The sequence below is a fragment of the Pseudopodoces humilis genome, chromosome 5 (genome assembly GCF_049639895.1).
Source record: "Pseudopodoces humilis isolate 2021_Gansu_Grassland_sample_001 chromosome 5, ASM4963989v1, whole genome shotgun sequence".
Classification (NCBI taxonomy): domain Eukaryota; kingdom Metazoa; phylum Chordata; class Aves; order Passeriformes; family Paridae; genus Pseudopodoces; species Pseudopodoces humilis.
Window position 1 is genome coordinate 48,924,696 of NC_142204.1, and position 12,861 is coordinate 48,937,556.

Sequence of the window (12,861 nt, forward strand, 5' to 3'; positions counted from 1 at the left end):
AGTTCAGTTGCTCTAGAAAAGGAAAATTGATGATGCTGCTTAATTGCTATGGGTAGAAATCAGGCCTTGAGGGTAAGAAACAGGCTGCAATAACCAAGGTTGTGAGATAAGAAGAGAACTTCAAGATGACAGGTGATGAGGAAAGGTTGTTCTTCAGCCCTGATGAGGCATATCTGGAGTGCTGTGTCCAGTTTTGGGCTCATCAGTACAAAACTGACCTGGAGCTTCTGGAGTGGGCTCGGCAGAAGACAACAAAGCTGATTGGGGGACTGGAGTATCTCTTATGAGGAAAGCCTGAGGGAGCTGGGCCTGTTCAGCCTTGAGAAGAGACAACTGGGACTCATCAATGTCTATCAGTATTGAAAGGAGGGTGTCAAGGGGATGGGAGCCAGACTCTGCTCAGTGGTCCCAAGCAGTAGCACAAAAGGCAACAGGCAAAAACTGATGCACAGGAAGTGCATCCTATATTCACCTGTATATAAGAAAGAAATTTACTGGGCAGGTGACTGTGCACTGGAACAGTTTGTCCAGAGAGGTTGTAGAGTCTTCCTCACTGGAGATATTCAAGAACCACCTGACCACAATTCTGTGCCATATGGTCTGGGATGACTCTGCTTGAGCAGGGAAGTTAGACCAGATGATCCACTGTGGTCCTTTCTACTCTTACCCATTCAGTGATTCTCTGATTCAGCAGTAATCCATGCTCCTAATGTTCCACACTTAGATATAAGTTTTTGTGTGCTAATGGTACTGTGCTGAAGTCTGCTGCCTGAGGTTAGCTTTATGACTCTTCCTAGCAAGGAGATCTGATTCTGAGGAATTTCACTTCTCATTCTGAGGAATTAGAGCAGAAGTGAAACACAGGAATAGCATTTGGAAGGCATTTGAAAAAGTTTGAGGCAATCCCTATGTTCCTAAACAAGCAGGACATGGATGTCCATTTAAATTTTCCGAAAGCTAAGGGCATCCAGGCCAGATATTCATGCAATGGTAGCAGCTAAGAAACATAAAAGAAAAATCAACTACCCATCTTTTAACTGTGGAATCAGTGTTTTAGGGCTCATAGCATCACAGAAAGATTTAAACTGAAGAGTTTACTCTAGGAATAAACTCTAGGAGTCATCCAGTTCAATCCTCTGCTGAAAACGGGGTAGAATTTGTGGATCCGTTGTTACTCAGAACCTTGTCTAGCCAAGTCATAGTCACAACCTGCTTTTTCCAATGATGGTTGTAATTTAGTTCTTTTTATCTCCTGGCCTGCTCTGGTTTTCACTGTCACACATCACTGAAAAGGTACCTACTAGCTGCCATTTCTCCCTCTAGCTAAGATCGTTGCTCCATAGCGTTTTCCTTATGAAAGTCAAAGCATTTCCAAGAACCTGAACCAAAGCAGCTTAGCTCCCAGAGGTTTTGTGATTAATTGACAATCTAATTGCATTATATTAGTTTGTAGCAAGAGTTTCTCCTTTAGAGACTTCAAAGAATCTAATTAGTAAACCATACTTATAAATGTATTTATGACTTTTATCATCATCTACATTTACTAGGTAGCAGAGACTCCATGCAGGCAAGAACTCTGAGGTTTTCTGTGGCTTAATACGTCACCTCTGACTAATGCATTTCTCATGATTAGGGAGTTCATTAGATCTTATTTGCCCATGTGAAATTTCTGTTGTCTTTTAAGAGGCTGAGGCTCAGCAGAGGTTCAGCATTAATAGACAAAACTTATTTTGCAAGTTTTTTGAAACTTTTGGGAACTTAATATTAGATGTCTATCCCTCTGCCAAGTTTGGCTAAGGTTACAGGAGAAGAGGCTCCTCTGTCTCACACACAGACCACCTACATGGAAAACACATCCACATGACTCAGTCTGAAGAGTCTTTCCAAAAGTACCTTAACACTTCAGTGTGTTCTGCACCCATTTCTATCTGACACTGGCAAGCTTCAGAACAGGCAGAAAAATCCCTGTCCAGAATTTGCAGCATTTCCTACTGCTGTGTTTTGGTGGGGTGACCCTCTGTTCAGCATTTTGGCTCTAACCTTTACTGTATTTCAAGTTCTGGACCCAAAAATGGCACATTCTGACAGACGAGTTTTAGGTACTGACATCTTTTAGTTAGATTGTGTAGAAATTTGACTCAATGGCAGCTATTGAGGCTTATCTTGTTTCAACTGGACACATATTCATCAAAGAAAATATGGAAAAAAGTCAACAACATAGCTTAAAGTTCCAGCTGAAACAAGTTGGGAGGTATTTTTAATTAGTAAGTTTGGTGGTGTATTCAGGAGACAAATGAAGAATAAGTAGGAATAAAACCCGTAAACAGTTGACCAGTTCTTAGAAAACATTTTAATGACCTTCCAGAATAGGGAGCCAGAACACTGTGGGCAGAATACAAACAGCATCTCTCTCATTCCAGGAATTCAATGCACTTTTTTTTCACTTCAAAAACTCTCAATATGATAGGCATTCAGAAGTTTTTCAGGCCACTTTTGTGGAATTGCATCTATTCCATTGCTTCTCTTTTTAAAAATTCGTTTTGTTTTGGATTTTTTTTAAGTAAGTCAGGAAATTATCTCTAAAACTGAATATTCCTCTGCAAATTTCTTAATTGCAGCAAACAAAAAGCTTCTTAGGCCACTCTAATTTAATTGTAATGCATGGAAAGTATTAATATATGCTGTTTGGAATCCTCTTTATGTAATACTTCTTTCTTGTCTAAAAGCATAAGGAGTTAGCATAGTTTAGTAGACTGCAGATTATAACTGCAAAGCAGAAACATCCAACATCTAATTCCAGTCGCTGTCTGAATGCAATGGGACATTGTCTAAATTCCTTGGGCATTCTGTTCCTCAGTTCCCATCCTATGTGGGATGGGTGTAATAACAACTTCACGGTGATATTTTGAGGCCTGGTTCACTCTAACCAGTAAAGTTTATTGAATCTGTAAACTGTATAATTGCAGTGCAGTTCTACAAATGGTCTTAACAGTCTTTTCTGAAATACTTTCTTTTCTTCATTTTGAAATTCCCATGAAAAACTGCCAAACAGAATCTGGACTTTATATTCAGGAAGCCTATAATCATTCCATGAAGTTTAAGAAATCTGACAGTGATCTGGAAAATTTAGGAGGTAATGAAAGGTTACCAGGAGGAATGCAGAAGTGCCTTGTATGGTAGTGGAGAGTAGAACCAGTACATATTTTGATAATACAGCACAGCTCTTGTCTTTGGGGTGGGCCCTGGTTGTATAGCTCTGCCTGCATCTGAAATGCATGGCAGTGTAAACATCACACAGAGATTCTCTTAAACATTTGTAAATAGTTCAGCAATTTTGAGAAGCGGGGTGGAGCCTGCAGATGGCTAAAGAAAGAAGTATTATTCTCATGCTTGCTGAACTCACTGTCCCAAGCCCAGTTCTGATCCTAATGTAAACCACTGCCACTTGCCTTCAGGCACAGTTGTACAACGTGTGTCTGACCAGACTTGGAAGGCACACGCTGTTCCAGAGAGGGCAGTGCTGCATCTAAACCTGACCCAAATGTGGTACCCCAAACTGAGGATTTCTTTCTGCTTAGCAAGAAAAGGTGCAGTATTGGGTATATTGTTGGTGGCTTAGAGGAGATGCAACTTTTTAAACTGAAAGCCAGTTCTGAAAACCAGAAATTCTGAGTATCATCTTGAGGCTGGGTTTTCTTTCTCTCACTGTTAACCACTTAGAGAAAGCCATAACCTTTTCTAATTCCGTGGTTTAATTTTTTAAATGAGGATAGCAGCACCAATGTTTCTGGAACCTTCTGGAGACAATTAATAATTTTAAAATAACTTGAAGGTGAAAGGTGGTAAATGTTTACTCAGGTGACTGTTCTCAACATTCCAGTTTCACTGGACTCAATATAGAAATTTTCTTGGCCAGCAATACCTGGCTATTACATGTAGGCTTTGAGGCTTTAAGTGCCTTTTGCAGCCACTCAGCTCCCCTGCTCTGAATCTTGGCTCAAGGTGGGTATCTTGTATTTTAGATATACCCTGATGCTGTAACTGCAGGTGAATTTTAATTCTTAGTTCAGCCAATTGAACTTGTATACTGAGTTAACTGCAGTTATTTATTTACTTACCAGAAGACAACATCTAAATAAAGAACCAAATAAAATTTTAAAAAAAGCCAACATCTTTTAATCCCAAATGGTCTAATTCAGATTGCAAGATTAGAAGTATTGTTTGCTATAGCAGCACTATGCTAGTCTGCACTACTAATCATTCAGAGAACATCTATGAGGTGGGAAATTCTCATTAGTGCAGGAAAATGTGGTGTCAGCAAATGCTTCATCTTTCAAATTGATAAGAACAGGTCCCTGCTGACAGAAGTCTGGAAAGGGAATAGGATGTGGAATTTTAGACTCCCATCTCAGAGGAGCTTGCCAGCGTTCCTCATACGTGGTGGTACACAGGTCTCAGTCCCATTAGCAGAGGTAATAGGAAGACAGAGCTCTTTGGGAGGGGTTCTCTAGGGACTCCAGGACAGGAATTAGAGGCCTCTGAGGAATGTCAGAGTCCCACCCCATTAGTTAACCCATATCCTTCACTTTACATTCATAGTGATATGGCTGACATCCACAAGTGAGGCAACACTGAGTCATCAGAGTCATCTAATCTAGCAAATTACTTTCACAGGATTCCCCACATCTCATAGCGTGGACAAGAAATGTGGAGATATAACTTTTTGTTTGAGCACGGTTCTTTTGTCCCAAGCCAGTGACTTTTGCCTGTTCTATTGCTAATAGTGACCCCTACAAGAAACCTGCCAGAGGGAAGGTACAGAAGTGAGACCTGGCCAGCTGCCTGCTCCTACCAATTTGCAGCCAATTCAGCTGACTGATAGAATCATAGAATGATCACAGTTGGAAGAGATCTTAAGATCTTAAGATTTTCCAGTCTGACCATCCACCCAGCACTACCATTGTAACCACTAAACCACATCACTCAGTGCCAATGCAGATGCCTCTTAAACATCTCCAGGTATGATGAGTCAAGCACCTCCCTGGGAAACTTATCCCAATGCCTGATCACCCCAGCAGTGATTTTTTTCTAATATCTAATCTGAATCTCCCATCTCAGCTTAAGGCAATTTCCTCTGGTCCTCTCACTGCAGGCACAGTGGAAGAGACCAGCCCCCACCTCACAACAGTCTCATGTAGTTGTGGAGAGTGGTGAGCTCCTCCCTGAGTGCCCTCTTCTCGAGACTAAACAAACCCAGTTCCTTCAGGCACTCCTCATAAAACAAGTTTTCTAGACCTTTCACCGTATTGCCCTTCACTGGACACGCTCCAGTGTCTCCGTGACCTTTTTGAAGTGAGGGGCCCAAAACTGAACTGTATTAAAGATGTGGCATCACCAATGCTGAGTACAGGAGGGAAGTTCTTAGGTTTAGGAGGGGCTCTTTGCTATTGGGGTGTTGTGTTTTTTACCCCAGCCAACAACCAAGCCCCACACAGCTGCTCACTCCCTCCCCCACCACCACTGGGGGTAAAATTGGAACGATAAACTTGTGGAATGAGATAAAGACAGTTTAATAGGGAAAGCAAAAGCTGTGCACGCAACCAAAGCAAAACAAGGCATTAATTCGCTGCTTCCCATGGACAGGCAGCTGTTCAGCCATCTCCAGGAGAGCAGAGCCCCATCACCTGTAATGGTGACTTGGGAAGTCAAACACCATCACCCCCAACATCCCCCCTTCCCCTTTCATCCCCCAGTTTACCCACTGAACATGATGTTATATGGTAATATATGGAATATCAATTTGGTCCTGCCCTGGCTGTGTCTCCTCCCAACTTGCCATGCATGCCCAATCCTCTCACCAGAGCTGCTCAGCAATAACAAAAACATCTTGATATTACTGGGACTGTTTTCAGCACAAATGCAAAACACAGCCCCTCAATCCGCTGTACCTCAGTTCAAGCCAGTACACGGGCTTAAATCAGAAAATATTGTGGGGGAAGAATTTGCTTTAATAAGGGCAAAAGGAAAAGAAGTGTATTGTCCAGAGCATCTGCATACAGCTGACACTTTCTCTAGTGTTAAAAAAAAAGCTTTATAGATGTTCACATTATCAGGATTGTGCAACAACTTCTTTGAGCATGACATTGAGGCTGTATGCACTCTGTGCCTAGAAAAGTAGCATGGGACAACTTGTAGGTAAGGAATAATGTAAAGTCTGGAGAATAATAATAGAAAACTGAATTTGAAGGAAGACAAAAATAATTTCCTTTGGAAAATGTTGCTTTTGGGTCTCCAAACTATCTCAGTCCACCGGATTGTGCTAGGTGTTGTCTTAGAATGAGCTATTAGAAAATCCACATTTTACCTTATTAAGCATGTAAGAGTAAGGTAACTTCTTTAGACTAATAAATGACTCTTCACATCAAGGGAGTAATTTCTCTTCCCCTTTGTGTAAAAAATTGGTTCATCCTTTACAAAATTTCCTTTTTTGTGGAGCACATCTCTAGCACACTGACCAGTCAACATCTGCCAACTTAAGCAGGTATTTCATTTCCCATTATGGGTGGAAGAGTGAAGATTTAGGCCACCATCTTAGACAAGACTTTTCTCAGAGAGAAGTTATTTGCAGTAGAGCCTCACAAAATATGTGGGTCCATCTTGAATGAGCAGCAATGGTAAGCATGCATTGTGGCAACTAGAGTAGGAGAAGAAAACACAAAGTCCTGTTTTACATTAGCTGCAAATAAGCCAGTATGTAATAATCTTCAAAATATGAAATGTTTTCTTTCCTTTGTTTTGACTAGATTTGTAATAAGTCAAACAATATAATAAAAGTCAGAGTGGGGCTGCTAAAGCCAATCCTCTCTGTGGCCTAAAACAACAGTAATGCAGGCAAGATAAGTATTTTACTCTTTCAGTCATTTTGGAAACTAAACTGGATGGCTAATTGAGTCAAAGTTTAATTTCCTGAATATTTGTCAAAAATTCAACATGTTTTTTTTTTGATGGATGATAATGTGCTATACTCACCATGTTCAAAGTCAAGGCATAACATTGCTTAGTAGCTTCTATTTTATCTTTGTGATATGTACACGAATAGAATTCGGCCTCTCAAACTGCAACAGAGTTTATGCAAGCCTCTTATCTAGGCTGCTGTGAAATAGTGCTGTAAAATATGGTGAATACCACATGAAAAACATTTTTCTGTTGCTTAGACACATAACTTCAGTGAAAGCAGGGTTTGCTTGCCAACTTGCAGGGGAGTTAAATGGGCTCAAAAGGGTGCTCTCTGTTCTTGCACTATCTAGTTTTTCCATGTGTACTTTATACCTTGCCAGGAAACAACCAGGCAATAATGTTGCAATTAAATAGCAAAATAGGTAACATTGGAGGTTATGGTCAGCTAATGCTGATGTTCCCACTGTCCCTTTGAGTGTCTCATTCCATTGACTGTAAAGGGAATCTGGATTCCTAAATTTGCATTTCCTTAATTGCACCTAAGGTAGATGCCTAAAGTAAGCATAGTGTATCACTAAGTAAACATAATAATTGTATCTTAAATCTATTCCCACTTCAGTGTCTCTGCTTTTCCCTTTTCCTGCTTTTTTTAAGATAACAAAAGAAAATAACTTTTAGATGCTTAGTAATCAACCAGATGTGAGATGTGCAAGCTCTTTTTCTTACCTTCTTTTACCTTCACTTCCCTCTGGAAAAGGCAGATTAGACAAGTGGTAAACAAATCCTTTCAGATCTGGTCCTCACATTTTAAAGCTGCAACTGCAAATTAGACCAATGATATTGATAGGAATTTCAAGTGCTAAACACCATTAGAGATGCAGTACTTAATCCTGCAAACTGATGAGCACTCTTGACCTGATCCAGAAATACACTTAAAAAGATTTATGGCAATTTTTTTACATAAGATTGCTATTAAATGCTTTGCTTCATTGGGTGAAAATAGATAATGGCAAGATAAAGTTCATGTCACCTAATTTTAGCCATTTAACAGTAAGATGTCAATCTGAAGCTAATGATCAAAACTCAGCGTGTTACTAAAGAGAGGAGGTAAAATCATCTCCAGAGAGAGATTTTACTTTAGACATTTATTTATGAATGACTGAATTTTTCCCACTCATTCCTCTCTTTCTCACTCTCTCTTGATGGTAGCCCTCTGGCTTAGACTACAAATGTGACTTTCTGAGAGTCAAAGTAATTCAGTTTAATTACCTATTCATTTCTGCAGAATTTGTAGTGTTTTCATTTAATCTTTGTATCAGCTAAAAATACTGATATAATTTGAATGCAACGATGTGGTCTGTGTCCTTCTGTTATTACATGTAAGCAGAAAGAGAAAATAAATACTACCTCTTGAACTCTATTTTTTTTTTAATATTACACAAGACTAAAATCACTTGGCCACAAAATTTTCAGAGAGAAATAATTTATTCTCTTTTTATCTATAACTGAATCTGCAGATTGCTGTCACACCCACGGTGATAAATTTATACCTAGTTCTCTGATGGAAAGAATTCGGGCAGTGAGAAGTAACTGCCTGTTAGGAGTGGAGCTCTTATCTAGAGGTGGAGTCTCAGATAAAAGTGAATTAATAACTTGTTGAAAAAAAAAAAGCACAGCACTTCTGCTCTGCCATATTAAAAAGTTTTTTCAGCAAGTGGATCTCAACTAAAGCTAAAGATCATCAAAAGGCGGCCACATAGCATTGTGGAAAACTCTGTAGTTGAGGTTTGCCAAAGACCTCCTTGTGTGGTCTTGAGATCCTCTGAATTCTGATATAAACCACAAAAAAACTGATAATTTCTAAGTGCACTTAGTTCTGAAAGGAAGAAATTAAAACCTTGATCATAAAAATGTAGAATGAGTAAAATCTGGATAGAAGATTTAAACTTTTTGCACAGTACCTGACTTTATTTTGCTTTCCATGCAGTATCAATAAATAAAACTTTCATCACAAGCTTGACACGACATATTTTTGAGTGCAGTGAAGGCATTTTAATGGTATGTTCTCACAAGCTCAAATTAACACATCTTAATTGTCTGTCAGTCAAATGTCGGTGGCTGGATGTGCATGTGGTCCCAGCCCATTGCAAACAGGCAGATGACCAATCTTCATGGGTGACTGTTCATAAACCCAGGTTCCTTTGCACTTGCAACAGGCCAGGAGCAAGCTTGGAGCAGTCAGTTTCCACCAGATCACTCAAAGCCAGCAATACCTTGCAATCAAGAAGGCAAACGGAATTAGAGCTGGAGCCTGAGGAGCTACTGATTCTGTCACCAGTGGATTTTGGGAGGAAAATGGTAAGATTTTCCTGCTGACTGCATTTTTTTTTTTTTTTCTTGCAAATGAATATATTAGAGTGCAAGTCTGAGCCACAGTTTGATTAAATTTTTGTGCCTTTTCCACAGAAATCTGGGCTATATTTCTACAAATCATTGAAATTCACACATACTTCTTCTTAAGAAATTATTACAGTGGGGCTGATCTATGAACTATTCCAAACTGTCTACATCACTTCCGGGTCTTTCTTTTAATCACACAGAAATGCTTTTTTTTTTAAATAAATCTATTGAGGTGCCTTTGTTTGCAAGACATGTATTTCTACATCTGATTTGAGCTTACGTGGATACTTGACACTTTTTCATTTAAATCACCTTTGTACATTTCATTTTATTCATCGATGCAAATTTAAACGTAATTTTTGTGTTGGGAGAAGTGACAGAATTGAAGTATACTCATTGAAAACCATACTGTACTAATTCTAAAAGGTAATTCATTGCCCTGCAGTCTGGTTAGCCTATTTGGACCCAGAGAGGTCACTGGGGCTCCTTGTGAATGCAGGAGTCAGTGTGGGATGCAGGGCTGGGGCAGAAGTATCTGTTTGCTTTACCTGGAAAATGGATTTGAAATATTCCTGGGAGGGCTTTCAGGATCTGCCCACATGAATGTGTTCCATCTCGAAGATGGATAATACTGATAACACACAGATGTTGTTTATTTGTAGAAACCCATTTATTAGATTTTAGAAATGTCAGGGGTATACTGAGGGAAAAATTTTCCAGTGCGGTGCAGCCTACTCTTGGTAACAAGGCATTTGATGCTTTCCATGAGCTGCAGCCCCAACAACTGAATCACAGATAGTCTAAAGCAGATAGAACCGTGCAGAACTGCTTTATTTGCAGGGCCAAGAGATTCTGGGAAAAGGCATCTCTGGAAACTACTTAATAGCCACAAAGCCCATATAGCATCTAAGAAAACTTCCATGTTTTCTTAGCTCATGGGTTAGATCTTCAACTGCTGTCAGAACATGCTCCTCATAACATTATAACCTTGGGACAGTGGTAGTAGGTCACAACAAAACTCCATTTACACCAACATCCTGTCTCCAGCAGAGACCACAAGTCAGTGTCTAAGGAAGAGTGTGGGAACAAGGAAAACCTAACATATATCACTGAAATGCGTTCTCACCCTTGAGTAATTTTCAAATAAAAGTAAATCCTAAGAACAATATGGGTATGTTGTAGGCTTCAGTTTGGTTTTTATTGGGTGCTTTTTAATTTGGTGCTGTTAACTGATTTCTTACCCATGGGCTTGTCCAGTTTCCTTTTAATGCTCTGCAAACTTTTAGCATGCACAGCACCATGTGGCAAGCAGTTCCCAAGCTGGACTATTTCATGAAGGACAATAATTGTGCTCTTTGTTACTTATCAATGTCCCTTAACCTAGAGACAAAAACATGGACAATTGTGGCAGTGCATTGAGATTTTTCACAGCGACACTCATTAAGAAAGTACTAAGCTCTGCAGCTGTTTTATCACTGTTGGGCCTTGGGGTTTTTTGTTTGTTTGTTTGTTTTTACTGATGCCACTTGTGTCCCCTCCCAAGGAGTAGCTGGGGTCAGTTCCCAGCTCTCCTGAAGGCTGCCTCTGTGCCCTCTTGGGCTGTGACCTTATCTGTATAACCAAGTGTTGAAAGTACTGGCAGTTTAATCCCTTAAGCTTAAATTCCACATTCTTAACAATAGTTTGCTTCCCCCACCCTTTGCTTATCTTGTATATATACACAGAATGGTTCACTGGAAGTGAGTCTGCTTTTTTCTTAGTATTCGGAAACCCCAAATCCAGAGGAAGGACAAATAAACTTTTAGGTTAACTTTGAAACTGTAATGAAAAAGAAAAACAATCTGTCTTCTTCTTTCTATTATTCATCTGGTTATGAACTCTCAAGGTCTTTCTTCATGTTATGTGGATTAGAATATTTTTATTTTTTGAGCAGTAGTAGAGCCTATCACATGACACAATAAAAATGGGGGAAAAGAAGGCTTGAAGAACACTAAAAATCTTGAAAGTCACAATCAAATAATTACTGTATTCAATTACTGTATCTCTACAGAAATACTATGTATTATTTTTACTGATTTATTTTTGACAGTTGCTGGTCTCAAGAGTATTATGCTTCTGAACAAAAGAAACTGGAAGAATAAAGTACACTTGTGTGTCTGCAAGTAATTTTCTCCTTGGTCTAGCAGTATTCATGATCATTTTACTGCAAGATAGCTCACACTGTGAAATTCAAGAGCATTTTCTTTGGGAGTATTTCAGGTGAAGCCACACTAGAATTGTGGTCACAGTGGTGTGTCACGGTATTATTGGGGTCAGAGTAAAGAATTTTGGAATGTGCCATAAGTATTTCTTCAATGTAAGTAATCCTTCAATATAAGCTCTTCTTTATGTCTTCTCTTAAGTCAATAACACTATAGCTTGGAGAATAAATTGGGGTCTATTCGGAGATGCATTGTCTTCCAACAGAAATGGAATCAATCTTCTTTCATGTCAAATTATGCATCTCTGAATTTGGACAAACAGCCATGGTTTCCATCTTTTTATGTTTCCCTTAAAGATAAAAACAGAGTGGTGAAAGAGTTCTCAAGATATCACTGACTCACCTTCCACTGAAAGCATTCCCCACAGGTGATTGTTTATCCTGTCTGCAGATCCCAGTGAGGAAGAACCTGCAGCATCCCTTGGTCATCTGATGTCACTCATTGACTGTACACTGCTAAGCAAAGCATGCTGTTTGTTGGAAAACACTCTCAGCTTGGGAATTTGGTAAGTGAGAACTCCTAATTAAGGAGGAAGATCTTTCCTAATAAAGAAATTGTTTGTGGGAGCTCTTGTTGTAATGCCTCTAACCCAGCTAAACCCATTGGGCAGTCATGCCTTATTTATAACTAACACAGATTTTTTTCCCATCTCAAGCTTGAAGATGTTTAATACCCTAGAAAGTGCTGATTTAAAGGAAGCATAGGTTACTTTGCAATGTACCTTTTCAAGTACTTAGCTTGAGGAACTACAGTTTTTCTAACTTTTCTTCCTAGCATACCCTTACTTAGCCGAGGCTCTTAATAAACTAGCACATTTATAACCTTCACAGCGTGGCAGCACAGAAATGCAGTGAGGACAAGCAGCTGTCTCCTCACAGGTGCAATGTTCAGAGCCCCACCAACACCAGGGAGGCCAGTGCCCCCTTCATGGGAAGGGCACACCACCTACTGCCAGCCCAGCCTGCAGGGCCCCACTGCAGCATCCCTTGGCACCAAGGGTTTTCATGGCATGTGAAACCTTCTGCTGGCTAAATGCACAAGGGAAAAACATTTAGAAACTGCCAGCTTAGAAAACTATGTAACAAATGCAGCTCTAGTGAGGAATAATGTTTGTTGGCATTCCCTGAACATGTTGCAGATCATTTACAGGTCTCAGCAAAATTCCTATAGAGCGCCAGGCCCAAGGAGTGAATTAGTATGCTTCGAGCTGGTGAAGCCATTTTCTTTAAACAAAATACAAAGT